Raw genomic sequence first — 17,435 nt, 5'->3', positions numbered from 1 at the left:
TTCTAATTTTTAAGATTAGTGTGATGTATTTTCTGCATCCTGATTATAATCTGTGTTTGAGCTGGGGAGCGTGTGGTTTACAGGTTTCAATGTTAGACAGACTGCAGCTTAATTCTTACATTTATTAAACGTGTTAAACAATTAAATAAATGCTTTTCACACTGGGACACTTTATCGAGAGACCTTTTCACCATAGGATAGCGATAGACACAATCAACGCAAACATCTATTTACAAACTCTCTTCCTCAGGTCCAAGGCCGAAGGACCCAGTTTAAAAGCTTCGCAGATAATTAATTCTGTGTATATTGATGACACTGTGTGTTTGCACTTGATTATTTTGTGGCTACTACTTATATATTTCAGTGGGTTGTCTGCAGTCCCATAACGAGTTTAATTTGTCAAAATTGTGGAGGAGAATTTAGCGGAGATTCCAAATAGGGTGATAGTGAAAACATTAGAAATTCAAGCAGCTAAACTTGGCGATTTAGCTAACTATTGAGAATGAAATAACCTGAAGTCTGAAAACCGGCTTCATCTCCATTGACTTCTAAATTATTGGTGCCCATTGTTGTTAAACTTATAGAAAAAGCTTCATTTGAAGGGCAGTTGCTTGATTTCCATTATCACCAAAAACAGATGTGGAGAGACCACCATTTCCCAATTTACCCAGTCGGATCTATGCCGCTCCTAAATTTTTCTCTATAAGCTTCCGAAATGTACTTGCACCTTCTTTGGGAAATATTGCCAATCATTTGAATAAATGTTTTTCCATTAATCAGCGCTAGTCTTGGGGAGAAGTAGAGCCAACAGGGATATTTGTTGCGACATGAAATGTGTTTTTACTTTAAAATGAGTAATTACTACTGAAAATGTCTGTGTGTAATCCCACAGCAGCTCGTAGTGTGCAGATTCACAGAGCACTCGCTGTATGTTTTGTTGTTGTGCAGAACTGACAGGAAACACCTGGCGTTGTGGTGATGTCTGCACCAGCAACTTCGTCGCTGCTCCCTTATAATATTGACATAAGGCTTGTGAACATTGAACATGTCCAGGCCAATGAGTCGTGGCTGTATATCTGGGTACCGGCACCAATTCACGGGAAAAACATGACAGAATGTGACCTGCAAATAGTCCAAACCAGTGTCATTAATAGTTGTTCATGGAATAAGATGTCGGTAAACTGTCGAGACAGTCTGGCGTGTGCAACAAACAATACGTCTAGTTTGGCGGCTTTAATCGACTATTGCCATTGCTCAGGCTGTGAAAGTCTACAACCGGCATGTCGGCATTGATCACCGTTCCCACCGCGCCCCCAAATCCCTCCCTAACGTCACCCTCCTCAACAACTCTGCCTTCAAGCTACTGGCGGCCAGGGTTTCTGCTGAATAAAATAAATGATTCGGTGTAGCCAAACTCCCCAGAGCAGACCAGGGTCAGCACTTTACGGATAGGATTTCGATGAGGGCTAAAAATTACCTCGGATAACGAGTATGCCTCTTTTTGTTTGGGTGCTGAATATTTTGAATGGTTTTTGGCCAGTCTGCAGTGTATCACTTTACATTGTAATGGATGGTTTGTTAATATGAAAAGTGATAAACACTGGAGAATTTCTGAGATGCTAGGTCAGTTTCAGAGCACTTGGTTACCATTTCTACATTGTATTCGTTTATTAGCGAGGGATGAATTGATGGGTCGTGGTAACTTTGTTAAGTGAGGATTTCTAAATCAGTTGCTTGGTAATCAGTAAAATGAATATTTGGAAGTTGATGTGATTGTTGTAGCAGGTGAGGTAAAATTCTTGTACCAGGTTCTATTTTTTAAACAGTCGTGTGCTTCGAGTCATTTTGTTGATGTTGAATCAGCCAGGAATACTTATTTTTATATATTATTTGCAATGTCTCGGTTTATATAAATTATATTTTGCCAACTGTCAATTTAACTCAAAATGTATCAATTAGCAAACTCCAATGCAAGATTTAATTTGTTATTTGCTGTCTTGCTTGATCACTGCTTATATACAGTGCTGAAGGATTTAATGTTTCACTTTTGATGATGACTGTAATGCCTAAATATGAGAAAGTACCCCTAACACATACACGTTCGGGGCAGTATTGGACTGATGCTTCATGTAAAATCAACGACCATTCAGTATCGCTCCCTGCTTTCTGTTCCCCTGGCGGATTTTCGGCCAGTTGATTTTGCTGCTTTGATTAATGCCTGGAGTTTACCTATATCCAATATGTGAATGTGTTTCAAATTCAAGGTCGCCAATTTGTTCTCTCTACCAGTTAGGAAAAATCTGCTCTCCAGCACTGACAGATTCAAAGTAGGTGTTTGGTACAAAAATCATGCGCTCTGCCGACAATGGAAATTTTATTTGTTAGTCCCAAATCATCCCGAGCCATTATTTAAAGCCAGTTAATGAATTAAGATAATGTGCGAACCATTTTCACGATAGTCCCAAATAATCCTGGGCCTCCATTCGAAGGCCACGCAATGCCTCTGCCTCATGTTCAAACCGGTTTGAATTTGGCCCACCCTCGTCCCCGGCCTTCCAGCGAAAGCCGTGCAACGACCTTGCCTGTGTTCACACAGTTTTCGCCAGTTTTTTGAATTGGTAGTTGATGATTCAATTTCCTGATGTCGGGCATTCATACACCCAGCTGACTGATGTGAGTCAATCTACAGATGTTGAGTAAAGTTTAATCAGGAAGCTGATACAGTTAATGGTTAAGTTCAAGTTAAACCAGTGGTTGAATTACTTCATTATTGATATTTCTTTATGAGCGCTACTTGAATACTCAATGCTACTTCACAATGTTACTGTGCCTGCATTTTCAATAAGCTCAATGTGTCATGTAATTTTACATACGTTTCTAATTAGAGAGTATTCGCTTTATTGGAATAGTTCAGTTAATTGATAGTGCATTGTTTTTCAGTTTTTTTTTATATTAAATGAATACACGATTAACTACACAGACAGTGGTACGGGTAGATATTGTTGTTTTTGTGTCGGTCTGCCATTGCCCATAGGTTTACGGCGCTCAGTAAGTTAACAGGCGTGGTATCAGTTCACGGGTGTTCCGGCAGATTACTGGCGAATATTGCAGGGCCCAAACATGGGAGTTGCGTCAGTACAGCTTGTTTTTATCAGTGCTGCTTCATCTTCTATTTCAACACATCAGACGGAGGCTTTGTTGACTTTTTTGCGTTGTTAGGCCGAGAGTGGTAGGTTTTGGACTGGTCGATGTTAATGTTATTTTATAGGTTGGACGAGGGTTGATTTGTGGGGAGCTTGTCCTTTTGGAGGAGTGAGGGAGTTTATGGGCAGCGAGTTAGTTAAATGACAGTTGGGTATATAATATCACATTGCTAGTTTGGAGGTAATCGAACGGCTTAAGTTCACATGATTACTTGCTAATCATTTGAACAGTGTATCTGCAGGGCGTCGATTTCTAACTCCTCAAATACTTTGCGACACGGATAATCTCTTGGTTTTTGTTTGTTTTGCTACAAGTGAGTAAATATGTTATTATTGCTCAGGATTGAAGACAATGGGTCACTTTGGGGTGATTACTAATTTTCCATCGTTCTGGTTACTTTATATTCACAATGTCAGTTTATAAGTCATTATGCCAGTTAATGGCCGAGTGTCACTGTAGAATCATAACGGCAGATAAATTAGCTTTGGCTTTTCTATGAGCTTGGCTCAGAATCACAGTCTTCATCAACATCTTGTTCTGTGTGACTGTGTGTTCAGTCATTGACATTGATACAATCTACAAAAAAGCAAAGTTGACAAACTCAATTTGGTGCGCATGTTGTCTGGCACACCGTCCTCTACCTTGCAGAGTCTGTGGACCTAAACTCAGACACTTCTTCTGCACCACATCTGGAACAAAACCCCATCAACAAACATCAAGCTATAGTTTGCAAGCCTACGACTGAGGTCAACTCCAAAGTAGACCTTCCCTCTAAAGTCTCCAGCCTCATGGTGCCCCAACTCTGCAGCCCACTTGTACCAACTTTATATATATACTCCCAAAAAGGACTTTCCTATTAAACCCATTGTCCCCACCAGTGCCTACCCCGATGGAATTATTTCTTCATATTAGGCTTTATTTTTCCCCCTACTGTGCATAAACCCCCTACCTAACTTTGTGATTATTAAGATCCCCCACATCACCTCAAAACTTTCCAGTTACATTGCCCTGATCGGCACTCTTCACTATGTACATCGAATCCCTCTAAACCTCCTTACTCCACATGGGCTTGTTGAGGGCTCTCGGTTTGTTTAATGAACATAGGCCCGGACATTCCTCATCCACCACCACACACCACAGCTTAGCACAACTCGTTCTCTCATTGAGGAAACAAACATTAACATGTTTTTATTTTACTTCCGCAAAATAAGAATCACAGAATCAAAGAACGGTAAAGGTGTAGAAGGGTGGCATTAGGCTCATCGTGTCTACATCAGCTCGCTGGACATTTTAAATCCGTGTCAATCTCCTGCCTTTTCCCTGAAGCCCTGCACATTTGTTTCAATTTAAATAATCATCCAGTGGCATTTTGAATGCGTCTATTGAAGCTGCCTCCGCCACGATTCCAGGCATGGCATTCCAAACCCCAACTACTCACTGCGTGAAAAAACTTTTTTCTCATGTGACATTTGCACTCACATCGGTGTGGGTATGGCTGCCAGCATGGACCCCAGTTACATCTGCCTTTTTTGGGTGTGGTCATGTTCGACATTCCTGAATATAGTCCGACTTAGGCCCACTCACAGGGTTCATTCTTTTTTTTTCCGGAACATCGAAGTCTGTCTTGGTGCAAAATCATGCTTTTGCCTGAATGTCTGGAGAAAAATATAATTCAGCAAGTTTTGTTCCAATTATAAACTTTTTTTCACCATCACATGATCCTTCTCCGATACCTACAATGCGTGACTTTCCTGTCTCAATTGCTGACATTAGGCAGTCCACAAACATTCTTTGCAAACCCACTGATTTCCACAGACTTCTGGGTTATAAATCTTCACATTATTATTTCGGTAAGGAGTCTCTAATATTCCATAATTTCTTGCCTTCCACAGATCTGATTATGTTACCTTTCACAATTAACATCCGGAGAATCCTCCCTTCTTCCCCAGCCCAGCAAACCCTGCTCTTTGGCCCCTGAACAGTATCCGACACATATCCAGCACTTCTGCACACATCTTTTCTGAAACTAGGACGTGGTTCACCACGAACTCATTCACCACCCCAGCAGCCTACGTCACTTCCACGAATTGTAGCATGATACCAGCAGCAAACAAACCCCCCCCTTCACTAGCCTGTCAAAATTACAATGAAACAGTTCCCTCTGTGACACCTTGGTGCAATCCGCTATCTACCCCAACACTTTATTGCCTTTACAGGGCACTCTCACTTGCAATCGAATGAGCTGTAACATCTGCACCTTTACCTCATCCCCCTTGGCCTTCAAAGCCTCATGCAATCCCTCCAGGTCAAGCAGCGATTTACTAGTACTTCAGTCAATGTATTCTACTGTACTCGCTGCTCATGATGCAGTCTCATTTTCATTGCGGAGACCGAAAGCAGACTTGGTTGTCTCGCGACAGAGCGGGCGTGTTTTTTCTGCCATTTTCTGCGAACCATTTATTTTGTTTCAGACAGTGCTGACATTTATTGTACTATCGACATCTGGCCCAGACAAAAGTATCAAACTTTAGCAACGTGATTGTCATTCCCTTTGTCCCGTATTCAATTGCATCTTTCTGATGTAGTCTCTCCATCCCTCCGGCATATCCCTCACCACTTAACTTGTTGCACTACCTCTTTTTTTTTTGCAACAGCTTTAAGCTCATCGGAATTCCATTTCTCTCCAGTTCCTAAGAAATAATAATTATAGGACTCACATTTTGTTTTTTTTCTGTTTCCCTCTCCACAGATGCTACCAGACGAGCAGAGTTGTTTTCAGGCATTTTCAGTTTTTTTTTTAAATTACAATTTTGCATCTTCTTCTTTATTTTCCGAGAATACAGGTTATAGGTTGAACTTAAAATGAAGTAACTTAACTAGCTTTCATCCCCGATAACGGTGGTTGAGGTATATTTAGAATGATACTCTGTGAAGTTTCATTGGTTGCACTACAGCAGGAGGAGATATGGTTGTAGGTCACATGTAACCCTCGCTCCTCAATAGTGAAGTGTTAATTATTTGAGATGGACAAGGGAGCAGAATTTCAGCAGTTGAGAGATCTCCGGCGGTGTTTTTATTTTGGAAATCAAACCCGGTATGCAAGAAGGCCAGAGGAAGATAACAGAGGAAGACGTGCACAGGACAGTGAGTAAACAGAAGGAGGAGGATACTGTGGTGTTCATCGCTAGTTTCCATTCTTGCTGATGCAGCCTTGTTCCACAGAGAGGACTTCTCCCCATTCACGCACACTAGCGCCCCCGCAGACACCATCCATACAGAGAAACATCAAAAACACAGAGGTCTCTCTCCACACAGAACTACCCCCTCTCGCATTCTCAAACGGAAACTGCAGCAAGCAGACGTTCTTCAGCAATAACATATTCCCCACACACACTAACTAGGAGCATCAGTAGGTCATTCTGCCATTAGAGCCTGCTCCGGCATTCAATAAGATCATGACTGATATTCTTGTGGCCTCAACCCCATATTTAATCTACCCGCGATGAAATTCGATCCCCTTGTTAATCAAGTGTGCTTCTACATTCACGTTAAAAATGTGCACTGGCCCTGCTGTCACTGCTCTTTGGTCAAGAGACATTCAAAGTTTCAAGATCACCTGAGAAAAAATTCTTCTCACCCGCGACTGAAGTGGGAGGAACCTTAGCTTTTAAGCCCTGCGATCCAGTTCTAGACTGTTCCACGAGTCGAAACATCCATTCAGCCGTCACCATGTCAATCTCCATCAGGACCTTTCAAGTGTAAAAATAAAATCATCTCTCATTATTCTAAATGGGATCCTCCACAAGTCTGACCAAGCTTTCCACGTACGATAACTCCCAATCCGCCATCACCTCTCTAACCAATTAACATATCAACGTTAATTGCCTGCTTTTACTAGTATGTAGTAATGGCAGATAATTGACTGCAAACACACGATCTCAAAGTTTGCCAATGACACGGAAGTATGAGGTGATTAACTTGGTAAGTACCTGGAGGCGAGAATATAGAAAATACTGAGTAGTTTACATATGTGGTTTCGAGGCAGAGAGGGCTGCTATATTTCCACGAATTACATAATCTGATAGAGTATGATGATAAAGCATACAGGTTTTGTGCTTTATGAAGAGGGACATGGATTTCAAGAGAAAATCATTCATGATAAAATGTAAACAACATTAGTGCACATTAAACTGTAGTGATCTTGGCGTAATAGTACATAGGTAACTGAAAGCAGCATTTCAAGCAGACAAGATTGGATAGAAGCCGTATGAAATGCTCTCCTTGACTGGCAGAGGTATAGAACATAAAAGTAAGGATAAATGGTTGGAATTGTATGAAACATTGGTAAGGCCTCAACTGGAGTATTGTATGCAGTTCTGGTGACTGCATTACAGGAAGGTCGGAATAGCTTTAGAGAGAGTGCAGAGGAGTTTTACAAAGATTGTTTCCAGATTTTAAAAAGCGTAGCTACAAGGAGAGATTGGAAAGGTTGGGGTTATTTTGCTTAGAACAAAGAAGGCTGAGAGGTAACTTAATTGAAGTGTACAAAGTTTTAAGGGGAATAGATAGAGTGGACTGGATAAAATTGTATCCCTTGACGGAGAATTCTAAAACCAGGGAACATAGATTCAAGACAATTGGCAGAATGTGTAGGGGTGAAATGGGTAAGATTTCTTTTTACACAGCGTCTAGTGGATGACTGGAATTCGCTGTCCATATTTGTGGTAGAGGCAGAAACTTTAAACGCTTTTAAAAAGCACCTGGATGTGCACCTAAAGTGTTGTAAACTGCAGGGATATGGGCCGGGTGAAGGAAGGTGGGATTAGAATGGGCTCCTTGGTTTCCTCTGGATGGCATGGAAAAGATGGGCTGAATGGTCTCCTTATGTTCTGTAATTGTTCTAGGATTATGTGTTACAAGCGCTGTTGGATTATTTCATAACCTATTCAGCTCCAACAGGGAAAAAAAAAACAATTTCACCAATCTCTCCACATAACAACATTCTCCCGCCCATAAGATACTCCGGGAATGGAAGAGGCCATATGCCTCAGCAAGCCTTCTCTGCTGTTCAATATGATCATTTTTGATCTGATTTGAGCCAGAAATCCATGTCTCTGCCACAACCGTTCAAAATAACACAGCTTCTTTGAGGATCAAATGCATTGTCTTTCTCAAACTGACAAAACTTCAATGCCCATCAACCTCCGTGCAAGGAGCTTTCAAAGACTAACATCGTTCTGAAATAAGACATTCCTGCTCATCTGCCACTTGTTTGAGAGATCCTATGTTTTTGAATATCGCTCCCTATTTCTAGGACTTCATGCGAGAAGGACGCCTTCCCAATATCTACATTGTGAGGCCAACCCCAGAATGTTGTTGGTTTATCTTCATGATGTTATTTAGTTGTCATCGTGTCTTCCTAACAACTTTTTCTGTACCTTCTGCAGGACCTTCACATCCTTCCGCCATTACAGTGACTAAAATTGTGCGCCATATGCCATCTGAATAATAGCAATTAATTTACAAATGTATTAAATGATTCATTAGATTTCAATTTAATACCCATGTTTACCAAACCAGTACAGAGTATGTTTCATTTGCCCCAATCTCCACGCCACTTTCAAGTAATCATGGGCATGCACATCATCGTAATTGTGTTCATTTCCCCCTTCAAAGTAATTACATTTATACTTTGATGCCACAAGACGGAATGTTTCCCATGATGCATTGCGTCTCACAAAAGCACAAAAAATTCAAGCAGCCACGCGTCTGGCCACTTTACCACTTTGCCTGTGTCCGTCTTATTTCTGTTGCTAATATGTTCATGATTTTGTAACATTATAAAGTGTTGTAACCAGTTTCTTTCTGTACCCAAACTTATCTTAATATTTTAAACATATGTGTAAAAAAAAGATGAATAGTATTATACTCGATGCCTAAGCGGAACACACTCTTCCTAGTCGGATGAAAATTCATTTACGACTATTTTCATCCGCCTCCCTTTTCGTCAACCAAACAAGCAAGTTAACAATGTTCTTTCATGCAATGCACTTGGACTGACTGTGAAAATCTGCAAAGAGTTTGACAAAATTGAAAGCCCACGTCATACATATCGATAGCATGCCCTTCCTCGCAATGTCTGTTAATTCATCAGATAACTCACAGATTATTCAGACATGATTGGCTTTAACAAATGGTCTGGTTGACATTGTTAATCCATTTCCCAAGTGAGAATTATTTTTTCCTTGATGAGGTCTCTCCAATGTCAAAGATGTTATAAAGATGAGTCCGCTATTCCAAGAGTTGCCATCTGCCCCTTCATGTACAACACCATAACATTTGCACTAATTCATTTCTCGAGCAGCAGTTCAATTCCCAAAGAAGATTGAAACATTTTCCTCAAACTTCTGAACTTTATTATTGTTCCTTCGTCATGGAAATATTTTGGCTGGTTACATAACTGTTTCTACTTTGAATGTAGACGATTTATAATCTTCCCTTCATCAATTGCATAAAAAATCACGTAATTATTATTTTGAACCTTGAAATTTTGGTATAATAATTATTATACACACACACACATATATATATATATATATATATGTGCATTATTCCACCGCATTCCATCGTCTGAAACACAGAACATTTTTGCGAATTCTTTCAGCAAAACTGTATCGAAAATTTGAACCTTCTTCACTGTCCTTCTAACATATTGATTAAGCAGATTCTATTCGAGAAAATTTAGTGATCTTTCGCCCTCTTTGCCTTTTCTTATCATGTTCCCCAGCCTGTACATGGTAAGTGAAAACGCTCGATATTGTTGCCCTTTAATTTCACATGTCACTAAAGTTTGCTGATAAATTCAATCGCGAATCTGCTGTGTGTTATTTGATAATCACTAAAAGACGTCGAACTACTTTACATTGCTCTTTCTGTTTATCTGACCAAAATGATTTAGGCTATCAATGCTCTGCTATTCTGCACTCCTGTAGAATTCTCATCTATTTCCTGAACAATATTGCCTCCAACCTCATTTATCTCAACTATATCCGCTCAGTGTTTACTGCAGACAAAGGCGCCCGGTTCCCATCATTTCCCAAGTATTCTGTTTTATTCTCATTATCATCAACTCATGTAGCACCTTCTGTAGCAAACTTGTCAATCGATTCTGGAAAATTCCTTAACTTGACAGCCAGCTATTCCATAATACCCTACATGCCTTTAATATATTTGTTAAAATGTTGTTGCTGCTCTTACGTCTCCATTCCTTGTCGTGTTGCTGCTCCTTCAATCATTTGCTGGGTCCTGGTGTCCAATCACACTCATACATTTTAGACTGTCGCCCACAACAATATTTAAATGCATTGTCGTAGCCCTGATCTGGGGCAGGATCTACAGATGATCAAAATTAATCTTGTCTCTTCCCTCTTGTCGACATTATCCTAGGCACCTGAAGCTATTTCTCGTCCATCATGTGCGGAACCATGCATTCATCTGTACTATCTTCTTGGTTCAGTATTTCCTAGCATGCAGCTGTGGGATGAATCTACAGATCATGAACTGAGAAGCCCGGTTTTCACAGTTTCTCGTTGATGAAAATTTGTAATAATGAGCTGTGTCAATTCTCTAGCTATGTCATCTGTCCCAAATTGGACCGTGCCTTCTACTCGTCTCGCCTTTCCAGAATTCACTGCACCCATTCAACTGCATTTTTTTCTCTGTTACGAGGAGGGTGTGGGGGGGTGGGGTTTGGGTGGGGGGGGGGGGGGGGGGGGGGGAGGTGGGGGGTGGGTGTGGTTAGGGGGACTGGTGGAGAAATGCAAAATGTGCGAACTTGACAGGAGGAATAACATTCCACTCCGCTTAATATCAAATCCCCAATAACTTCTACATTGATGCACATTGTCGACCCACGCTGTGCAGCCCATCCCCGAAAAGTGTCTAGGAATGGTTCCTGACTGCACTTCAACCTAGTCTCATTGCGCTGAGTTATAGACAGCGCTGACCATCAATTTTAAAACGTGAAAATGGAGACAATCATGGAAGAAGTGATTTAATATCGCATGACATATAATTTTGGATTGTGAAAAGCTCTATTGATCACAATTAATGATCACATTGTCTTAGTTAGAGGTGAAGGGATTGAATCTCATCACATGTTTGTTACACTGCATGAATTTAGTCATGTAAGGAAATGAAATGAACAAGGTTAGAGTGATGAAACAAAGGCTGTCAAATGCATTCAAATCTACTTTATTCCTGACCCAAGGGCGGTGCAGAGAGGAGCGGTGCTTAAATCTTAAACCATTCTCCATTCTGTACTACCACCTGGATTGCTATTCGCAAAACAGGATTCTACCGTTTCAGGCAGGCACGAACATTTATGTTCGCACTATGAAGGCAGCTTCCATCGTGTGGTCAGGATAGTAACTGCTCCTATCCTGTCCTCACTGAGCAGAGCTTCCGAATTCCACTGTTAATTTTAAAAGTGTCCATGACTGTTTCATGCACTGGACTGCAACAGCAGCCGAGACAGAACTAAAGATAATTACCCTTTAATTTTTGATCAATTTCATTTCAGATGGTTAAAAAGAGGAAGCAAGTAATCTTTACCTAAGTTCCATTCTGCGTCCCGACGTTACACCTGCTACCTGTTTCCTGGCCTGTAAAATATCTGCAAAGGGAGCAATGGGATTGACCTGTACGGAGAAAAAAAAAACGACTTTGTCACAACTACAGCCCTCACCCTACCGAGTACTAAAATAAAAGGAGCCCTTAACTCCACTAAACATTTCCAATGAATATTGGTTATCATTCCACATTCCGTGCAACTCCATTCAGAGGCTTGAAACAAATCAAGGCAAATGAATCCATGCATTATATTAACGTTATCACTTTTCTCGTGGAAATAATCATTTGAAGCTCAGGCATGTTGGCAATTTGAGAGACTGTTTTTCACTTATGTCTGAATAGAGTAATATAAAATAGCTTAAAGCACGGTTACCTTTTAAATCTCGGTTTCACGTGTTTGTGTTAGGTGAGTTGACATGCGAATTACACTTTTTGGTGTCAGTCACAAACCGCAAGCTCATTAACAGAACATTACACAGACTCATTAATTCACAGATAGAACTTAGCTGAACAATTCCAAACTGAAACATACACCCTCTGTCTTATAATGATCAGTTCAAAAGGAGTCCATACAAACATTTGAGAATGTATTATCGTAATGCATTTGTTATAGATTTCATCTGCATAATTATTATATAATTCGCTGTCCTTACCCTAATCCCAAACACATTCTAGCAATGAAGCATTCGGTAATATGATGATTATCATGGTAAATTTCTCCAGAGGTAATCAATAGATTATAGTTAACATTTCTGCGAGTATAAAAAGTCTATCTGGAGCCTTAGTTAAGAGGGTGAATGTCAGCTGAAATTAAATCTGTTTAAATTTGCTATTCGGAACAGCCAATTTTTTTGCCCACTGATACTAGCTTTTTGTAGTAAAAACCTTTTGGGAGATTTTGGCAAAATATTTTGGTTCCTACAATTTAATCTATTCGGTTACAGCTGTTAGATTGTGAAGGACAGGTCAGCCGTACAGCCTCACCCCAATGGAACATTTGTTTTTCTCACCTGTGATGGCATGGGATTGTCCCATAGAGAGGAGAGTGGAAATTCAGGGTGTTGGAGGACAGGTTGGAAGTGTCAATTTGAAGTAATGAAAGGGAAGGGGCGGGAACGATTTATCTAGCGTAGATCACTAGAACACGAATAAAGTGTTCATGGAACTCAGACACATGGGGGCATAAAGATGCTGGAGGGGGAGAGCAGCTTCCCCATTTCTGTCAAGAATAATATACCCTAAGAATCTGATCAACACAGTTACCTGGATTAAATTTTCCACAATCCTCCTCTCTTGAGGTTGCTATGCCAAACTCCCAACTTCTCTGTTTCTCTAACTTCCATTTTGGCAATGTAAGCTTCCAAAGGTTGCTTCGGATATGATTTATATTTTCCTCAATTGTGGGCTCACTGACTCAATGGTTGCCGTCCGTCAAAAATGCGTGTTCCATTTCAAAGAGTTCAGGTGACGCTCGTCTCCATTATTGTTTACACCATGGTGAAAACTGCTCCTCGACATTCACTCCAAAAACCTACAAATTCAGGCCTCAGGCTTTGCCATTTCCGCCACATTCTATGGAAAGCTACCATAAGACCTATCCAAGCTAGCTCTCGATTTATTTTATTTAATTACACAGTTACATTCCCTAAAATGTCCCTGGTCCATTATTGCTTCACCAAGGATACCCACTCTTCTTTTAATGGCACCTTCCCCTATAGTTGGTGGATGTGCAGCAGGTTTCCATTCATGTCCTCTCATTCAATATGAAGAGCCATATTCACTCCTTCCAAAGTGAAAGGATTGAGTGTTCATTACCCCCAATTTTTTTCTGCTTACATTCGAGAGACAAAGCAAACATTACGTCATTGTTTTGTTGAAAATTACTGTGAAGTCCTCAAGCGTGACAATCACCTTCAAGTAAGTTTCCAATGTAATGTTTTTCTGCCACCTCAGCCAGGCCATTCTCTCTTCAGCCCCTGGACCTATTTCAATGGATTTTAACTGAATTTTCTACAAATGAACCTTATTTCCCTCCTTCACATATTGCATCTTCCCAAACTCAGAACCGAGTTAAATATAAATCATGTCCAAATTGTTTTTCTATAATATTTCTTACAAAGGGAGCTGGAAAAGAATATGCCCTCCGTTTAGGCACCTCTGCCGTTCTCAGTATGATATAGATTTACTTGAGTTCTTTAAACAATTTTCCCCCTTCCCACTTTCAAGGTGCCTGTTCCTACTGGAACTATGACGACACAACATTTACCATTTTTAACAAAAGGACACTTGGCTGAATGATGAAGATTATTTTTCTCCTTACACCTGTTGCTTGGAATTCTAAATATTTCAAGGTTTTTTGGTCATATTTCAGTCTCACAGCATCTATAGCATACTGCCATTAAAAAAAGAGATTCTAAGGACACATAAAGATTTCGGGGTGCAATGGACGGGAAATAACATGCTACAGAGAAAGTATTAAACAACTCTAGAAACACTGGCAAATTGTATTAAAACGGATTATCAAAGTCGCCTTCTTGGTTGAAGTCTCGGTCAAATGCAACATTAGAATCATGGCACTTCACGTCGATTACCATTATCAATGCAGCCAGCAATGAAGGCAACACATTTTAAAATCATAAATTTGCTGCATGTGCCCATTGTAGAGATTTTAGACATTCTGAACTGTAGACTCAGTATTGCTGCTGCATTGCACACCATATATGTGTTGCGTAGTTGCATAGGGCAACTTTCCAAATAGTTGAGGAAACATGATCATTCGAAGAGACTTCAGGAGAGAATAATAAAAAAATATAAAGAATTACCGAAAACACGGAACAAAATTAAATTCCACATTCAATGATCTCTATCAGGGGAGACGTAATTGAGTTCCCTCTAAACAGGAAGGGATGTGCTTTATAGAAGGCGAGCTTATGGAAACGATGGGGGCATTCATGTCCCCCAACGCATTAAACGCAACTCGCAGCCTGCAGAGACTCACAACAGTCACTGCGCGTTTTGCTGTCCTGTTGACTAACAAGAAGCACTTGGCGTTGTGGTGGCTTCTCTGCTCGTGTTATGTTTGCAGTTCACCTCCAATGTGGACATAATGTGCCTGGAATTTTCCCCTCGGAACTTGAATTTCAGCTGTATAAATAAAGACTGTAAAAAGACAACAAGTATTTTTTTTGAGCAATTTGATGTATTCATTGAAACTACAGGACAGTTTAGTGCCTGCAAATATGTTTTCCCTGATCACAAAAGAGATTCACGGTACCAAGTTACCGTAATCTGTGCACACTTTCCCAAATGTATAACACAACAAATCCACAGGTCAGGATCAATGTCTCCGATTCCAAATCAATCAGTAAATTCATGTATAGATGGAACCACAATCCTCCCTGAACCTTTGAAGTGAAATAGAAGAAGTTGGTAAGATTTTAGAGTCCATTATTAAGGATGAGATTTCAGAATACTTGGAAGTGCATGGTAAAATTGGGCAAAGTCAGCATGGTTTCATCAAGGGGAGGTCATGCCTGACAAATCTGTTAGAATTTTTTGAGGATTTAACGAGTAGTTTAGACAAAGGAGAGCCAATGGATGTTATCTACTTGGACATCCAGAAGGCATTTGACAAGACGCAGCACAGGAGGCTCCTCAGTAAGATACGAGCCCATGGTGTTAGAGGCAAGGTGCTAGCATAGATAGATGATTGGCTGTCTGGCAGGAGGCAGAGAGTGGGGATAATGGGGTCCTTCTCAGCATGGTGGCCCGTGACTAGTAGAGTTCTGCAGGGGTCAGTGTTGGGAAAACAACGTTTCAATTTATACATTACTGATCAAGATGAAGGAACTGAGGGCATCCTGGCTAACTTTGCAGATGATACAAAGATAAGTGGAGGGACAGGTAGTATTGAGGAAGTGGGCTGGCTACAGAAGGATTTGGACAGGTTAGGAGACTGGGCAAATAAGTGGCAAATGGAATACTACGTTTGGAATTGTGAGGTTATGCACTTTGGTAGGAAGAATAGAGGCATAGACTATTTTCTAAATGGGGAGAGAATTCAGAATCCTGGAGTGCAAAGGGACTTAGGAGTCCTAGTCCAGGATTCTCTTAAGGTTAACATGCAAGTTGACGCGGTAGTTAGGAAGGCAAATGCAATGTTGGCATTTATTTCGAGAGGACTAGAATGTAAAATCAGGGATGTGCTGCTGAGGCTTTATAATGTTCTGGACAGACCACATTTAGAATATTGTGAGCAATTTCGGGCCCCAAGAAGGATGTGCTGGCCCTGGAGAGAGTCCAGAGGAGGTTTACGAGAATGATCCCAGGAATGAAAGGCTTAACATATGAGGAACGTTTGAGGACTCTTGGTCTTTACTCGATGGAGTTTAGAAGTATTGCGGGGGAGGGATCTAACTGAATCTTAGAGTACTGAAAGACCTGGATAGAGTGGACTTGGGGAAGATGTTTCCATTAGTAGGAGGGACTAGGACCCGAGGACACAGCGTCAGAGTAAAGGGAGGACATTTTAGAACAGAGATGAGGAGAAAATTCTTTAGCCAGAGAGTGTGAATCTATGGAATTCAGAAGGCTGTGGAGGCCAGGTCTTTGAGTGTATTTAAGACCGAGATAGATTGGATCAAAGGTTACGAGGAGAAGGCGGGAAAATGGGGTTGACAAACTTCTCAGCCCTGATTGAATGGCGGAGCAGACACGATGGGCCGAATGGCCTAATTTCTGCTCCTATGTCTTATGGTCTCAGCCATGGAAAATGAGGCACTATTTCTGCACTAATTTCTAGGCCAGTGTAGCATTAATATTGTTGTTTATCAAAAGCAAACAGATAGATTATGTGTAAATGCAAAACCTTGACTTGCTGTTATCCAGTGACGAGAATGCACCTTGAAAATAAATCAGTTGGTTACTTGCTTCGAATCAACCTAAATAGTCATATTTTACCGTCACCCTGAAATCTCGGGGACTAAAGGTTTATCTGGATAATTATAGGTGTCTGAATATTTAATGAAGATCAATGTCCGAACACAGAAGTGGTACAGTTATAAAGTTACAGTTTTTATCAAGAGCCATTCATCGGATGGCACATTTACCGGACGCTATTTAGAATGAAAACAATCTCAGCAGACATAGACATTTACAAAGTTATTTCTTTAAATCGATTGTCAACGGTGATGAAAATGAATTGAAACAGAATATTTCCGTTGAAAAATTTGCCACGCAGTCATCTGTTTCCACTGATGTATCTGGTTCAACACAAACTGATTCACTCTGACAACTTTGCAGACAACAAACATGAGCATGGAACATGAATATAGACAGCAAGAAGGTTCCTCAGCAGCTTTAAATACTCGCACAGAATTGTGGAGCTGGCAGATATTAGAGTTGCTGCCGTGTATCTGAGTGGACTAAGTGACAGTCACATATATCAATATTTTGAACTTACAAACGGACATCCTGGAAATTTGAACAGGATATATTTGGCTACGAATAATCATTTTAGAATCAAGGATTCGAAGCATGGAATCCGTGCTACTCATGTTACAGCTGCTGCATATTCTCATAACCGTCCATGAATGTGAATT

At 40.6% G+C, this 17,435-nt stretch overlaps 1 protein-coding gene across 1 annotated transcript in view; it reads right to left on the bottom strand.

Moving 5' to 3' along the window:
• The window catches only part of LOC144673030 (scavenger receptor cysteine-rich type 1 protein M130-like), a 41,617-nt gene that overhangs the window by 21,295 nt on the left and 2,887 nt on the right, over nt 1-17,435 (bottom strand). The gene's annotated exons all lie outside the window — the stretch shown is intronic.

This window comes from Cetorhinus maximus, unplaced genomic scaffold, assembly GCF_964194155.1.
Source record: "Cetorhinus maximus unplaced genomic scaffold, sCetMax3.hap1.1 HAP1_SCAFFOLD_204, whole genome shotgun sequence".
NCBI classification, from domain to species: domain Eukaryota; kingdom Metazoa; phylum Chordata; class Chondrichthyes; order Lamniformes; family Cetorhinidae; genus Cetorhinus; species Cetorhinus maximus.
This window is presented reverse-complemented; position numbering and strand designations above follow the sequence as displayed.